Genomic DNA, 15767 nt, shown 5'->3' with positions numbered 1-15767 from the left:
CATGACAGGTGAATATAAGCTATTCATTAGATTTCCTTACAATTTCAACTTTGTGAGAAATGATAGTCCAGGCAGTGGCCATTAATAAAAAGCAGTGCTGGTGTGCAGCATCCACAAGTGCGTCAGTCCTGCTTAATTGCACCATGGGAGATTATGCAATATTGTCTTAATACCTATTAACTACAGCGCAAACAGAAGCCACTTGTCAGTGGTGGAGGTCTCTGACGTGTGTTGTCAGAGATTATATCAAAGACGGGAGGACCAGGGTGGTGAAGGGGTTAACTGTGAGGCAGAGACGGACACACGCTGAGGAGAGGAGATTATTAATTTGCTTGTGATGCTGGGAGCTTGTTGCGGGATCAGACAGGGCTGCTCTCCCTCTATGGCCACAGTGAGATGTACCTGCTGCTTCCCATGTGCATAGACACAGCTGAAGCTGGCTAGGAATCAGGCCAGGCAGTGCTTGCTGCCTGCATACAGCCTGCTCCACAGCACAGCCTACTGTGTCAGCTGTTACATCACATCCTACCACAATGGAGCCAAAGCGTGCTTCTTTGTAACCTCACAGAGTGTTTTTTTACTGTTATTATTTTCTTTAATCCTTAAAAGGGGAATGACACAGCTTGGCATGATGGCACAGCATAATAGACATTGAAGGGGCAGCAGTGTAGCGTAGTGGTAAGGAGCAGGGCTCATGACTGAAAGGTCACTAGTTTGATTCCCTGCTGGGGCACTGCTACTGTACCCTTTGGGCAAGATGCCCAAGCCCACAGCTGCCTCAGTAAATGTACAGCTGCATAAATGGATAACATATAAAATGTGCAACCTATGTAAGTCACTCTGGAAAAGAACATCTGCAAAATGACAATAATGAAATGTAATGATGACCACACCCACCACTGTGTCATGTGCAATATGGTGGAGAATAAAGGCACAGTAGCTCCTGGTGGGTGACTGGACAATAACCCAAAGAATGCATGCTTGTTTTATTTCATTTATTTTCATTTGGATTTTTCTATTTTGTATATTTTTCTCATCCAGGGGATGCCTCCCTGATAACACAACAAGATTAAACCAAAGAGGCAGCCATCCCCATGTCACAAGAACTCCAAAAATGGCACTGTATCACCTTGGAGGACTTTGAAGCCTACTTCTTAGCTAATGCCCTGCACCTCACTAATGGGGTCTATTTAGAGCCAGGGCTAAACCATGATGGTTTGCAAGCATCCACCCCAAACTTCCCAGATACTGCAGTGATTCTGAGGTTGCTTGAGGTTGCTTAGGGAGGGAGGGAGGTTTATACCTAGTTGGATAAGGAAGGTTATCCAGGTATCATCCATGATAATTTGCAAGGGGAGAAGCTGCAAAGATTTCTCACCTTGGAGAGAGCCTTAGAATGAGCCGAAAATGATTTTGTGAGGGGTGAGGGGAGATTAGCTATTACTGGCTGGGTGCTTCGGTGCCCCTGCCGTTCTCATGCAACTCACTTCTGGTTACACGATAGCAAGGTTTGATTAGTGTCACATCACTTGCCACTTTCGGCCCTATGAGGGTTGAAATCCACTGAAGTACTCATGGATTAAATTAAGTCCTTATATGCCATGGTGGTGTTTGTAGTGCATCATTCTGACATTACACAATGAAATTTGTGATTGTCATTAATTAATTGATGCAGGCAAATTTTGGTTTAGTAGATGTGTTATGCTTCCTAACAACATGTTGATCACTGGTTTAGAGCCCAGTGCTGACTCCTCATACCCATTTCATACTCATTCAATGAGTATTACTAGCCTACAGTCACACGTCTGCCATGCTGGATAAACCATGTTTTGTATAGATAAAACAATTAAAATCCATTTTGCTCCTTATTCTACCACTTTGGATTGCTTGCACTTTGGATTTTTGCAGTTCCAACACAAAATACCAGAACAAAAATGTTAATTTTTTTCAATTATGCATATTTTTATTTAGTTATTTAAAGATTCAGTTTGTATGGATGAGAATCTAAAAATAAAACTTTAATTCAGAAATCGAGTCAAAAAAGGGTGAGACTACACCTTTCTGGGGCTTCCAAAAGACTCCTAAAATCCTCGTGACTTTGGGTCCTCTGAAGTCCAGAAGTGTAAAAGATAACTTTGATGTTTTCCAGAGCTATATAATAATAGGATAAAATGATCTGAAGTACCTTTTCTCTATTTTTCTCGAAGGTGAGCCTATAGCAAGAATTTGCACGAAAGACCAGAGTGCAACAACTATCAATTTAGCGCGTAGTTACAAAAAAGAAAGTCATATGAAATTAGCATAAGAATACGATATTCTCTTTCTCTCTCCCTTCTCTCTCGCCCTCTTTGGTCTCCAGGGCAACCGAACCAAGCTACAAGGGAAATCATGGAAAGCCGTCCTTTTATCTGTGGAGTGCTTTCATCTCCACACCTACACTAACTTAAATTAGTGTTCTTTTATTTTCCATTACATTCAAACACACTTGTCCTATCTCACATTCCCGCTGCACTGACAAATTATATCTTATTATATACAATTCTCACCTTTTTCCATATGACAGTTTTATTGCATTTTATTGCAATGTGAACATTCAAGATATGAAACAATATTTGCTTCATTTTACAATGATGGATCACTTTTAGTATCACAATAGCCTTATTTTTCCATTTGTTTGCACTTGAAAGAGACTTGGGTATTTTATATCAAGTGATGAAATTGAAAATGTGGAAACTGTGACTTCTTTATTCATCTAAGGTGGCATAATACAATTATATTTGCATTAAATGTATCAAAGCACCACAACCAGGTCCATATTGTGAAGAAAAAAAAGCATACAATCTGCTAGCTGGAGCTGGAATTGTCCTTCTCCCTGATGTTTTCTTAACCCTCTTTTGCAGTAGACAAAACGGGCATAAACCCAATTATGAAATTTAACTCTGCATCTTTAGTGGCGGCAGATTATCTCAGTATGACCCAGATTTTATTTCCAGGTGGGGCACTGCTGTTGTAACCTCATGTGCATGTTTTTAACAGAACTGCTTTACCAGCAGTATAAATGGATAATACCATTAAAACATATAATTCTACATAAAGGATGTTCATACATATATAAATTTGCCCTGCATACCTGCAAAACAAGTAAAATGGGTGAAAGTCTCAGGAAAATCTTTTGAATGTGATCATGGAGACTTACCATCTCTGTGAGGAACCTCTTACCAGGACTGTTAAAATAAAGAGGTGCAAATATACAGGAGATAGAGAAGCATTTTACTTAACATTCAACATTATACATTAGAAAACAACATTGTGTCTCTTACTGTGAAAGGTGTTCCTCTTTCTGAGTGATGGTTGTCACCGCTGAACAAATTCACTATGCGCATTTTCATCACAGGTAGGTGATGAACAGCTCATTCTCACTACACCACATTCAAAGAGGTCAGGTCATCCCAAGACAAAGACGGTTCATGTAAACTGAACTGAAGATGGTTACTATCGTTGAAAAATAGAAGCTTTTATTTTGAATTAAAAACATAAGTTCTTTTTACATCTTGTCAGGATGCGAGTAAGTAAGAGAATACTCATGCAATTGATTTCAATGAGTGGGCAAAAATCTATTTGCATTATTAGTAATATTATTATTAGCTGGCTGACATTTGGTTACCGTATAATTGATTTAAATACTGAACGACGTGCTGCAGAAATTAGTGAATATCAAGCTGTATAAAGGTTTTATATAGAAATCTATAACCTGTGTAAGTTGCTCTGGATAACAGCATCTGCTAAATGACCAAACTGCACAGCGTTGGTGGTCGAGTGGTGAGCATGGCTGCCTTCCAAACAATTGAGCCGGAATCGGTTCCCGGCCAACGCAAATGTTTCAATTCTTATATGGGGTGGCAATGTAGCTTAGTGGTTAAGTGCAAACACTCATAACCAAAAGACTGCCAAATCAAATCCCTGCTGGGATACAACTGCTGTAACTTTGGGCAAGGTACTTAACCTGCATTTGCCTCAGTAAATATCTGTATGAATGGATTATGTGTAAAACCATAACCTGTGTAAGTTGAGTGGCCCAGCAGTTGAGCGGCCCAGAGAGCCCCAGCAGTTGACTGGGGCTCGATTCCCGGCAAATGCAAGTGTTTTAGCCCTTATATGGGGTTGCAATGTAGCATAGTGGATAAGAGCCACGACTCCGAACCAAAATGTTGCCAATTCAATTCCCTGCTGGGACACAACTGTGGTACCCTTGAGCAAGGTTGTTAACCTGAAATTGCCTCAGTAAATATCCATCTGTATAAATGGATTATATGTAAAACTGTAACCTGTGTAAGTTGCTCTGGATAAGAGCATCTGCTAATATATAGTACTGCACAGCGTTGGTGGTATAGTGGTGAGCATAGCTGCCTTCCAAGCAGTTGATTCGGGTTCTATTCCCGGCCAACGCAAGTGTTTTAGCCCTTATATGGGGTTGCAATGTAGCATAGTGGATAAGAGCCAGGACTTCTACCCAAAAGGTTGCCAATTCAATTCCCTACTGGGACACAACTGTGGTACCCTTGAGCAAGGTTGTTAACATGAAATTGCCTCAGTAAATATCCAGCTGTATAAATGGTTGATATGTAAAACTGCAACCTGTGTAAGTTGCTCTGGATAAGAGCATCTGTCAAAATACAGTACTGCACAGCGTTGGTGGTATAGTGGTGAGCATAGCTGCCTTCCAAGCAGTTGACCCGGGTTCGATTCCCGGCCAACGCAAGTGTTTTAGCCCTTATATGGGGTTGCAATGAAGCATAGTGGATAAGAGCCAGGACTTCTACCCAAAAGGTTGCCAATTGAATTCCCTGCTGGGACACAACTGTGGTACCCTTGGGCAAGGTTCTTAACCTGAAATTGCCTCAGTAAATATCCAGCTGTATAAATGGTTGATATGTAAAACTGTAACCTGTGTAAGTTGCTCTGGATAAGAGCATCTGCCAATATATAGCACCACACAGCGTTGGTGGTATAGTGGTGAGCATAGCTGCCTTCCAAATAGTTGACTCGGGTTCGATTCCCAGCAAACGCAAGTGTTTTAGCCCTTATATGGGGTTGCAATGTAGCATAGTGGTTAAGAGCCACGACTGCGAACCAAAAGGTTGCCAATTCAATTCCCTGCTGGGACAAAACTGTGGTACCCTTGGGCAAGGTTCTTAACCTGAAATTGCCTCAGTAAATGTCCAGCTGTATAAATGGTTGATATGTAAAACTGCAACCTGTGTAAGTTGCTCTGGATAAGAGCATCTGTCAAAATAGAATACTGCACAGCGTTGGTGGTATTGTGGTGAGCATAGCTGCCTTCCAAGCAGTTGATTCGGGTTCTATTCCCGGCCAACGCAAGTGTTTTAGCCCTTATATGGGGTTGCAATGAAGCATAGTGGATAAGAGCCAGGACTTCGAACCAAAAGGTTGCCCATTCAATTCCATGCTGGGACACAACTGTGGTACCCTTGGGCAAGGTTCTTAACCTGAAATTGCCTCAGTAAATATCCAGCTGTATAAATGGATGATATGTAAAACTGTAACCTGTGTAAGTTGCTCTGGATAAGAGCATCTGTGAAAATATAGTACTGCACAGCGTTGGTGGTATAGTGGTGATCATAGCTGCCTTCCAAGCAGTTGACTCGGGCTTGATTCCCGGCAAATGCAAGTGTTTTAGCCCTTATATGGGGTTGCAATGTAGCATAGTGGATAAGAGCCACGACTCCGAAACAAAAGGTTGCCAATTCAATTCCCTGCTGGGACACTGCTGTGGTATCCTTGGGCAAGATTCATACCTTGCCATTGCCTCAGTAAATATCCAGCTGTATAAATGGATTATATGTAAAACTGTAACCTGTGTAAGTTGCTCTGGATAAGAGCATCTGCCAAAATAAAGCACCGCACAGCGTTGGTGGTATAGTGGTGAGCATAGCTGCCTTCCAAGCAGTTGACCCGGGTTCGATTCCCGGCCAACGCAAGTGTTTTAGCCCTTATATGGGGTTGCAATGTAGCATAGTGGTTAAGAGCCACGACTGCGAACCAAAAGGTTGCCAATTCAATTCCCTGCTGGGACACAACTGTGGTACCCTTGGGCAAGGTTCTTAACCTGAAATTGCCTCAGTAAATGTCCAGCTGTATAAATGGTTGATATGTAAAACTGCAACCTGAGTAAGTTGCTCTGGATAAGAGCATCTGTCAAAATACAGTACTGCACAGCGTTGGTGGTATAGTGGTGAGCGTAGCTGCCTTCCAAGCAGTTGACCCGGGTTCGATTCCCGGCCAACGCAAGTGTTTTAGCCCTTATATGGGGTTGCAATGAAGCATAGTGGATAAGAGCCAGGACTTCTACACAAAAGGTTGCCAATTCAATTCCCTGCTGGGACACTGCTGTGGTATCCTTGGGCAAGATTCATACCTTGCCATTGTCTCAGTAAATATCCAGCTGTATAAATGGATGATATGTAAAACTGTAACCTGTGTAAGTTGCTCTGGATAAGAGCATCTGCCAATATATAGCACCGCACAGCGTTGGTGGTATAGTGGTGAGCATAGCTGCCTTCCAAGCAGTTGACTCGGGTTCGATTTCCGGCCAACGCACGTGTTTTAGCCCTTATATGGGGTTGCAATGTAGCATAGTGGATAAGAGCCAGGACTTCGAACCAAAAGGTTGCCAATTCAATTCCATGCTGGGACACTGCTGTGGTACCCTTGGGCAAGGTTGTTAACCTGAAATTGCCTCAGTAAATATCCAGCTGTATAAATGGATGATATGTAAAACTGTAACCTGTGTAAGTTGCTCTGGATAAGAGCATCTGTGAAAATATAGTACTGCACAGCGTTGGTGGTATAGTGGTGAGCATAGCTGCCTTCCAAGCAGTTGACTCGGGCTTGATTCCCGGCAAATGCAAGTGTTTTAGCCCTTATATGGGGTTGCAATGTAGCATAGTGGATAAGAGCCAGGACTTCTACCCAAAATGTTGCCAATTCAATTCCATGCTGGGACACAACTGTGGTACCCTTGGGCAAGGTTGTTAACCTGAAATTGCCTCAGTAAATGTCCAGCTGTATAAATGGATGATATGTAAAACTGTAACCTGTGTAAGTTGCTCTGGATAAGAGCATCTGTGAAAATATAGTACTGCACAGCGTTGGTGGTATAGTGGTGAGCATAGCTGCCTTCCAAGCAGTTCACTCGGGTTCGATTCCCGGCCAACGCAAGTGTTTTAGCCCTTATATGGGGTTGCAATGAAGCATAGTGGATAAGAGCCAGGACTTCTACACAAAAGGTTGCCAATTCAATTCCCTGCTGGGACACTGCTGTGGTATCCTTGGGCAAGATTCATACCTTGCCATTGTCTCAGTAAATATCCAGCTGTATAAATGGATGATATGTAAAACTGTAACCTGTGTAAGTTGCTCTGGATAAGAGCATCTGCCAATATATAGCACCGCACAGCGTTGGTGGTATAGTGGTGAGCATAGCTGCCTTCCAAGCAGTTGACTCGGGTTCGATTTCCGGCCAACGCACGTGTTTTAGCCCTTATATGGGGTTGCAATGTAACATAGTGGATAAGAGCCAGGACTTCGAACCAAAAGGTTGCCAATTCAATTCCATGCTGGGACACTGCTGTGGTACCCTTGGGCAAGGTTGTTAACCTGAAATTGCCTCAGTAAATATCCAGCTGTATAAATGGATGATATGTAAAACTGTAACCTGTGTAAGTTGCTCTGGATAAGAGCATCTGTGAAAATATAGTACTGCACAGCGTTGGTGGTATAGTGGTGAGCATAGCTGCCTTCCAAGCAGTTGACTCGGGCTTGATTCCCGGCAAATGCAAGTGTTTTAGCCCTTATATGGGGTTGCAATGTAGCATAGTGGATAAGAGCCAGGACTTCTACCCAAAATGTTGCCAATTCAATTCCATGCTGGGACACAACTGTGGTACCCTTGGGCAAGGTTGTTAACCTGAAATTGCCTCAGTAAATGTCCAGCTGTATAAATGGATGATATGTAAAACTGTAACCTGTGTAAGTTGCTCTGGATAAGAGCATCTGTGAAAATATAGTACTGCACAGCGTTGGTGGTATAGTGGTGAGCATAGCTGCCTTCCAAGCAGTTCACTCGGGTTCGATTCCCGGCCAACGCAAGTGTTTTAGCCCTTATATGGGGTTGCAATGAAGCATAGTGGATAAGAGCCAGGACTTCGAACCAAAAGGTTGCCAATTCAATTCCCTGCTGGGACACTGCTGTGGTATCCTTGGGCAAGATTCATACCTTGCCATTGTCTCAGTAAATATCCAGCTGTATAAATGGATGATATGTAAAACTGTAACCTGTGTAAGTTGCTCTGGATAAGAGCATCTGCCAATATATAGCACCACACAGCGTTGGTGGTATAGTGGTGAGCATAGCTGCCTTCCAAATAGTTGACTCGGGTTCGATTCCCAGCAAACGCAAGTGTTTTAGCCCTTATATGGGGTTGCAATGTAGCATAGTGGATAAGAGCCAGGACTTCTACCCAAAAGGTTGCTAATTGAATTCCCTGCTGGGACACAACTGTGGTACCCTTGAGCAAGGTTGTTAACCTGAAATTGCCTCAGTAAATATCCAGCTGTATAAATGGACTATATGTAAAACTGTAACCTGTGTAAGTTGTTCTGGATAAGAGCATCTGTCAAAATATAGTACTGCACAGTGTTGGTGGTATAGTGGTGAGCATAGCTGCCTTCCAAGCAGTTGACCTGGGTTTGATTCCCGGCCAACGCATGTGTTTTAGCCCTTATATGGGGTTGCAATGTAGCATAGTGGATAAGAGTCAGGACTTCTACCCAAAAGGTTGCCAATTCAATTCCATGCTGGGACACTGCTGTGGTATCCTTGGGCAAGATTCATACCTTGCCATTGCCTCAGTAAATATCCAGCTGTATAAATGGATTATATGTAAAACTGTAACCTGTGTAAGTTGCTCTGGATAAGAGCATCTGCCAATATATAGCACCGCACAGCGTTGGTGGTATAGTGGTGAGCATAGCTGCCTTCCAAGCAGTTGACCCGGGTTCGTTTCCCGGCCAACGCAAGTGTTTTAGCCCTTATATGGGGTTGCAATGTAGCATAGTGGTTAAGAGCCACGACTGCGAACCAAAAGGTTGCCAATTCAATTCCCTGCTGGGACAAAACTGTGGTACCCTTGGGCAAGGTTCTTAACCTGAAATTGCCTCAGTAAATGTCCAGCTGTATAAATGGTTGATATGTAAAACTGCAACCTGTGTAAGTTGCTCTGGATAAGAGCATCTGTCAAAATAGAATACTGCACAGCGTTGGTGGTATTGTGGTGAGCATAGCTGCCTTCCAAGCAGTTGATTCGGGTTCTATTCCCGGCCAACGCAAGTGTTTTAGCCCTTATATGGGGTTGCAATGAAGCATAGTGGATAAGAGCCAGGACTTCGAACCAAAAGGTTGCCAATTCAATTCCATGCTGGGACACAACTGTGGTACCCTTGGGCAAGGTTCTTAACCTGAAATTGCCTCAGTAAATATCCAGCTGTATAAATGGATGATATGTAAAACTGTAACCTGTGTAAGTTGCTCTGGATAAGAGCATCTGTGAAAATATAGTACTGCACAGCGTTGGTGGTATAGTGGTGATCATAGCTGCCTTCCAAGCAGTTGACTCGGGCTTGATTCCCGGCAAATGCAAGTGTTTTAGCCCTTATATGGGGTTGCAATGTAGCATAGTGGATAAGAGCCACGACTCCGAAACAAAAGGTTGCCAATTCAATTCCCTGCTGGGACACTGCTGTGGTATCCTTGGGCAAGATTCATACCTTGCCATTGCCTCAGTAAATATCCAGCTGTATAAATGGATTATATGTAAAACTGTAACCTGTGTAAGTTGCTCTGGATAAGAGCATCTGCCAAAATAAAGCACCGCAACCCTTGGGCAAGGTTGTTAACCTGAAATTGCCTCAGTAAATATCCAGCTGTATAAATGGATGATATGTAAAACTGTAACCTGTGTAAGTTGCTCTGGATAAGAGCATCTGTGAAAATATAGTACTGCACAGCGTTGGTGGTATAGTGGTGAGCATAGCTGCCTTCCAAGCAGTTGACTCGGGCTTGATTCCCGGCAAATGCAAGTGTTTTAGCCCTTATATGGGGTTGCAATGTAGCATAGTGGATAAGAGCCAGGACTTCTACCCAAAATGTTGCCAATTCAATTCCATGCTGGGACACAACTGTGGTACCCTTGGGCAAGGTTGTTAACCTGAAATTGCCTCAGTAAATGTCCAGCTGTATAAATGGTTGATATGTAAAACTGTAACCTGTGTAAGTTGCTCTGGATAAGAGCATCTGTCAAAATACAGTACTGCACAGCGATGGTGGTATAGTGGTGAGCATAGCTGCTTTCCAAGCAGTTGACCTCGGGTTCGATTCCCGGCCAACGCAAGTGTTTTAGCCCTTATATGGGGTTGCAATATGCAATGTAGCATAGTGGATAAGAGCCAGGACTTCTACCCAAAAGGTTGCCAATTCAATTCCCTGCTGGGACACTGCTGTGGTACCCTTGGGCAAGGTTCTTAACCTGAAATTGCCTCAGTAAATATCCAGCTGTATAAATGGATGATATGTAAAACTGTAACCTGTGTAAGTTGCTCTGGATAAGAGCATCTGCCAATATATAGTACTGCACAGCGTTGGTGGTATAGTGGTGAGCATAGCTGCCTTCCAAGCAGTTGACTCGGGTTCGATTCCCGGCCAACGCAAGTGTTTTAGCCCTTATATGGGGTTGCAATGTAGCATAGTGGATAAGAGCCAGGACTTCTACCCAAAAGGTTGCCAATTCAATTCCATGCTGGGACACTGCTGTGGTACCCTTGGGCAAGGTTGTTAACCTGAAATTGCCTCAGTAAATATCCAGCTGTATAAATGGATGATATGTAAAACTGTAACCTGTGTAAGTTGCTCTGGATAAGAGCATCTGTGAAAATATAGTACTGCACAGCGTTGGTGGTATAGTGGTGAGCATAGCTGCCTTCCAAGCAGTTGACTCGGGCTTCGATTCCCGGCCAACGCACGTGTTTTAGCCCTTATATGGGGTTGCAATGTAGCATAGTGGATAAGAGCCAGGACTTCTACCCAAAAGGTTGCCAATTCAATTCCCTGCTGGGACACAACTGTGGTACCCTTGGGCAAGGTTCTTAACCTGAAATTGCCTCAGTAAATATCCAGCTGTATAAATGGTTGATATGTAAAACTGTAACCTGTGTAAGTTGCTCTGGATAAGAGCATCTGTCAAATATATAGTACTGCACAGCGTTGGTGGTATAGTGGTGAGCATAGCTGCCTTCCAAGCAGTTGACTCGGGTTCGATTCCCGGCCAACGCAAGTGTTTTAGCCCTTATATGGGGTTGCAATGTAGCATAGTGGATAAGAGCCAGGACTTCTACCCAAAAGGTTGCCAATTCAATTCCCTGCTGGGACACAACTGTGGTACCCTTGGGCAAGGTTCTTAACCTGAAATTGCCTCAGTAAATATCCAGCTGTATAAATGGATGATATGTAAAACTGTAACCTGTGTAAGTTGCTCTGGATAAGAGCATCTGCCAATATATAGTACTGCACAGCGTTGGTGGTATAGTGGTGAGCATAGCTGCCTTCCAAGCAGTTGACCTGGGTTTGATTCCCGGCCAACGCAAGTGTTTTAGCCCTTATATGGGGTTGCAATGTAGCATAGTGGATAAGAGTCAGGACTTCTACCCAAAACGTTGCCAATTGAATTCCCTTCTGGGACACAACTGTGGTACCCTTGACCAAGGATGTTAACCTGAAATTGCCTCAGTAAATGTCCAGCTGTATAAATGGTTGATATGTAAAACTGTAACCTGTGTAAGTTGCTCTGGATAAGAGCATCTGTCAAAATATAGTACTGCACAGCGTTGGTGGTATAGTGGTGAGCATAGCTGCCTTCCAAGCAGTTGACTCGGGTTGATTCCCGGCCAACGCAAGTGTTTTAGCCCTTATATGGGGTTGCAATGTAGCATAGTGGATAAGAGCCAGGACTTCTACCCAAAAGGTTGCCAATTCAATTCCATGCTGGGACACTAGCTGTGGTATCCCTTGGGCAAGGATTCATTAACCTTGACATTGCCTCAGTAAATATCCAGCTGTATAAATGGATTGATATGTAAAACTGTAACCTGTGTAAGTTGCTCTGGATAAGAGCATCTGCCAATATATAGCACCTGCACAGCGTTGGTGGTATAGTGGTGAGCATAGCTGCCTTCCAAGCAGTTGACTCGGGTTCGATTCCCGGCCAACGCAAGTGTTTTAGCCCTTATATGGGGTTGCAATGTAGCATAGTGGATAAGAGCCAGGACTTCTAACCAAAAGGTTGCCAATTCAATTCCCTGCTGGGACACAACTGTGGTACCCTTGGGCAAGGTTCTTAACCTGAAATTGCCTCAGTAAATATCCAGCTGTATAAATGGTTGATATGTAAAACTGTAACCTGTGTAAGTTGCTCTGGATAAGAGCATCTGCCAATATATAGTACCTGCACAGCGTTGGTGGTATAGTGGTGAGCATAGCTGCCTTCCAAGCAGTTGACTTCGGGTTCGATTCCCGGCCAACGCAAGTGTTTTAGCCCTTATATGGGGTTGCAATGTAGCATAGTGGATTAAGAGCCAGGACTTCGAACCAAAAGGTTGCCAATTCAATTCCCTGCTGGGACACAACTGTGGTACCCTTGGGCAAGGTTCTTAACCTGAAATTGCCTCAGTAAATGTCCAGCTGTATAAATGGTTGATATGTAAAACTGTAACCTGTGTAAGTTGCTCTGGATAAGAGCATCTGTCAAAATACAGTACTGCACAGCGTTGGTGGTATAGTGGTGAGCATAGCTGCCTTCCAAGTAGTTGATTCGGGTTCTATTCCCGGCCAACGCAAGTGTTTTAGCCCTTATATGGGGTTGCAATGTAGCATAGTGGTTAAGAGCCAGGACTTCTAACCAAAAGGTTGCCAATTCAATTCCCTGCTGGGACACAACTGTGGTACCCTTGGGCAAGGTTCTTAACCTGAAATTGCCTCAGTAAATGTCCAGCTGTATAAATGGTTGATATGTAAAACTGTAACCTGTGTAAGTTGCTCTGGATAAGAGCATCTGTCAAAATACAGTACTGCACAGCGTTGGTGGTATAGTGGTGAGCATAGCTGCCTTCCAAGCAGTTGACCCGGGTTTGATTCCCGGCCAACGCAAGTGTTTTAGCCCTTATATGGGGTTGCAATGTAGCATAGTGGATAAGAGCCAGGACTTCTACCCAAAAGGTTGCCAATTCAATTCCCTGCTGGGACACTGCTGTGGTATCCTTGGGCAAGATTCATACCTTGCCATTGCCTCAGTAAATATCCAGCTGTATAAATGGATTATATGTAAAACTGTAACCTGTGTAAGTTGCTCTGGATAAGAGCATCTGCCAATATATAGCACCGCACAGCGTTGGTGGTATAGTGGTGAGCATAGCTGCCTTCCAAGCAGTTGACCCGGGTTCGATTCCCGGCCAACGCAAGTGTTTTAGCCCTTATATGGGGTTGCAATGTAGCATAGTGGATAAGAGCCACGACTTCGAACCAAAAGGTTGCCAATTCAATTCCCTGCTGGGACACAACTGTGGTACCCTTGGGCAAGGTTGTTAACCTGAAATTGCCTCAGTAAATGTCCAGCTGTATAAATGGTTGATATGTAAAACTGCAACCTGTGTAAGTTGCTCTGGATAAGAGCATCTGTCAAAATACAGTACTGCACAGCGTTGGTGGTATAGTGGTGAGCATAGCTGCCTTCCAAGCAGTTGACATGGGTTTGATTCCCGGCCAACGCAAGTGTTTTAGCCCTTATATGGGGTTGCAATGAAGCATAGTGGATAAGAGCCAGGACTTCTACCCAAAATGTTGCCAATTCAATTCCCTGCTGGGACACTGCTGTGGTATCCTTGGGCAAGATTCATACCTTGCCATTGCCTCAGTAAATATCCAGCTGTATAAATGGATTATATGTAAAACTGTAACCTGTGTAAGTTGCTCTGGATAAGAGCATCTGCCAATATATAGCACCGCACAGTGTTGGTGGTATAGTGGTGAGCATAGCTGCCTTCCAAGCAGTTGATTCGGGTTGTATTCCCGGCCAACGCAAGTGATTTAACCCTTATATGGGGTTGCAATGTAGCATAGTGGTTAAGAGCCGCGACTCCAAACCAAAAGGTTGCCAATTCAATTCCCTGCTGGGACACTGCTGTGGTATCCTTGGGCAAGATTCATACCTTGCCATTGCCTCAGTAAATATCCAGCTGTATAAATGGATTATATGTAAAACTGTAACCTGTGTAAGTTGCTCTGGATAAGAGCATCTGCCAATATATAGCACCGCACAGTGTTGGTGGTATAGTGGTGAGTATAGCTGCCTTCCAAGCAGTTGATTCGGGTGCTATTCCCGGCCAACGCAAGTGTTTTAGCCCTTATATGGGGTTGCAATGTAGCATAGTGGTTAAGAGCCGCAACTCCAAACCAGAAGGTTGCCAATTCAATTCCCTGCTGGGACACAACTGTGGTACCCTTGGGCAAGGTTCTTAACCTGAAATTGCCTCAGTAAATGTCCAGCTGTATAAATGGTTGATATGTAAAACTGTAACCTGTGTAAGTTGCTCTGGATAAGAGCATCTGTCAAAATACAGTACTGCACAGCGTTGGTGGTATTGTGGTGAGCATAGCTGCCTTCCAAGCAGTTGACATGGGTTCGATTCCCGGCCAACGCAAGTGTTTTAGCCCTTATATGGGGTTGCAATGAAGCATAGTGGATAAGAGCCAGGACTTCTACCCAAAATGTTGCCAATTCAATTCCCTGCTGGGACACTGCTGTGGTATCCTTGGGCAAGATTCATACCTTGCCATTGCCTCAGTAAATATCCAGCTGTATAAATGGATTACATGTAAAACTGTAACCTGTGTAAGTTGCTCTGGATAAGAGCATCTGTCAAAATACAGTACTGCACAGCGTTGGTGGTATTGTGGTGAGCATAGCTGCCTTCCAAGCAGTTGACATGGGTTCGATTCCCGGCCAACGCAAGTGTTTTAGCCCTTATATGGGGTTGCAATGAAGCATAGTGGATAAGAGCCAGGACTTCTACCCAAAATGTTGCCAATTCAATTCCCTGCTGGGACACTGCTGTGGTATCCTTGGGCAAGATTCATACCTTGCCATTGCCTCAGTAAATATCCAGCTGTATAAATGGATTATATGTAAAACTGTAACCTGTGTAAGTTGCTCTGGATAAGAGCATCTGCCAATATATAGCACCGCACAGTGTTGGTGGTATAGTGGTGAGCATAGCTGCCTTCCAAGCAGTTGATTCGGGTTGTATTCCCGGCCAACGCAAGTGATTTAGCCCTTATATGGGGTTGCAATGTAGCATAGTGGTTAAGAGCCGCGACTCCAAACCAAAAGGTTGCCAATTCAATTCCCTGCTGGGACACAACTGTGGTACCCTTGGGCAAGGTTCTTAACCTGAAATTGCCTCAGTAAATGTCCAGCTGTATAAATGGTTGATATGTAAAACTGTAACCTGTGTAAGTTGCTCTGGATAAGAGCATCTGTCAAAATACAGTACTGCACAGCGTTGGTGGTATAGTGGTGAGCATAGCTGCCTTCCAAGCAGTTGACCCGGGTTCGATTCCCGGCCAATGCATGTGTTTTAGC

General features: G+C 43.7%; 18 non-coding genes across 18 annotated transcripts; all 18 read left to right on the top strand.

The window, feature by feature from the left end:
* The first annotated feature begins 4686 nt into the window (after positions 1-4686).
* Positions 4687-4758, top strand: trnag-ucc. Its single transcript has one exon. It is a non-coding gene; the product is annotated as a tRNA-Gly (tRNA).
* Positions 4759-5926: 1168 nt separating this feature from the next.
* On the top strand, positions 5927-5998 carry trnag-ucc. Its single transcript has one exon. It is a non-coding gene; the product is annotated as a tRNA-Gly (tRNA).
* Positions 5999-6236: 238 nt separating this feature from the next.
* Positions 6237-6308, top strand: trnag-ucc. Its single transcript has one exon. It is a non-coding gene; the product is annotated as a tRNA-Gly (tRNA).
* Positions 6309-6546: 238 nt separating this feature from the next.
* trnag-ucc lies at positions 6547-6618 on the top strand. Its single transcript has one exon. It is a non-coding gene; the product is annotated as a tRNA-Gly (tRNA).
* A 548-nt stretch (positions 6619-7166) lies between these two features.
* On the top strand, positions 7167-7238 carry trnag-ucc. Its single transcript has one exon. It is a non-coding gene; the product is annotated as a tRNA-Gly (tRNA).
* A 238-nt stretch (positions 7239-7476) lies between these two features.
* trnag-ucc lies at positions 7477-7548 on the top strand. Its single transcript has one exon. It is a non-coding gene; the product is annotated as a tRNA-Gly (tRNA).
* A 548-nt stretch (positions 7549-8096) lies between these two features.
* trnag-ucc lies at positions 8097-8168 on the top strand. The gene has a single exon. It is a non-coding gene; the product is annotated as a tRNA-Gly (tRNA).
* A 548-nt stretch (positions 8169-8716) lies between these two features.
* Positions 8717-8788, top strand: trnag-ucc. Its single transcript has one exon. It is a non-coding gene; the product is annotated as a tRNA-Gly (tRNA).
* A 238-nt stretch (positions 8789-9026) lies between these two features.
* On the top strand, positions 9027-9098 carry trnag-ucc. The gene has a single exon. It is a non-coding gene; the product is annotated as a tRNA-Gly (tRNA).
* A 1615-nt stretch (positions 9099-10713) lies between these two features.
* trnag-ucc lies at positions 10714-10785 on the top strand. Its single transcript has one exon. It is a non-coding gene; the product is annotated as a tRNA-Gly (tRNA).
* Positions 10786-11023: 238 nt separating this feature from the next.
* On the top strand, positions 11024-11096 carry trnag-ucc. Its single transcript has one exon. It is a non-coding gene; the product is annotated as a tRNA-Gly (tRNA).
* Positions 11097-11335: 239 nt separating this feature from the next.
* On the top strand, positions 11336-11407 carry trnag-ucc. The gene has a single exon. It is a non-coding gene; the product is annotated as a tRNA-Gly (tRNA).
* A 238-nt stretch (positions 11408-11645) lies between these two features.
* Positions 11646-11717, top strand: trnag-ucc. The gene has a single exon. It is a non-coding gene; the product is annotated as a tRNA-Gly (tRNA).
* A 554-nt stretch (positions 11718-12271) lies between these two features.
* trnag-ucc lies at positions 12272-12343 on the top strand. The gene has a single exon. It is a non-coding gene; the product is annotated as a tRNA-Gly (tRNA).
* A 239-nt stretch (positions 12344-12582) lies between these two features.
* trnag-ucc lies at positions 12583-12655 on the top strand. The gene has a single exon. It is a non-coding gene; the product is annotated as a tRNA-Gly (tRNA).
* A 549-nt stretch (positions 12656-13204) lies between these two features.
* Positions 13205-13276, top strand: trnag-ucc. The gene has a single exon. It is a non-coding gene; the product is annotated as a tRNA-Gly (tRNA).
* A 238-nt stretch (positions 13277-13514) lies between these two features.
* trnag-ucc lies at positions 13515-13586 on the top strand. The gene has a single exon. It is a non-coding gene; the product is annotated as a tRNA-Gly (tRNA).
* A 2098-nt stretch (positions 13587-15684) lies between these two features.
* Positions 15685-15756, top strand: trnag-ucc. Its single transcript has one exon. It is a non-coding gene; the product is annotated as a tRNA-Gly (tRNA).
* The last annotated feature ends 11 nt before the right edge of the window (positions 15757-15767 follow it).

Source organism: Megalops cyprinoides, chromosome 8, assembly GCF_013368585.1.
Source record: "Megalops cyprinoides isolate fMegCyp1 chromosome 8, fMegCyp1.pri, whole genome shotgun sequence".
Taxonomy (NCBI): Eukaryota; Metazoa; Chordata; class Actinopteri; order Elopiformes; family Megalopidae; genus Megalops; species Megalops cyprinoides.
This window is presented reverse-complemented; position numbering and strand designations above follow the sequence as displayed.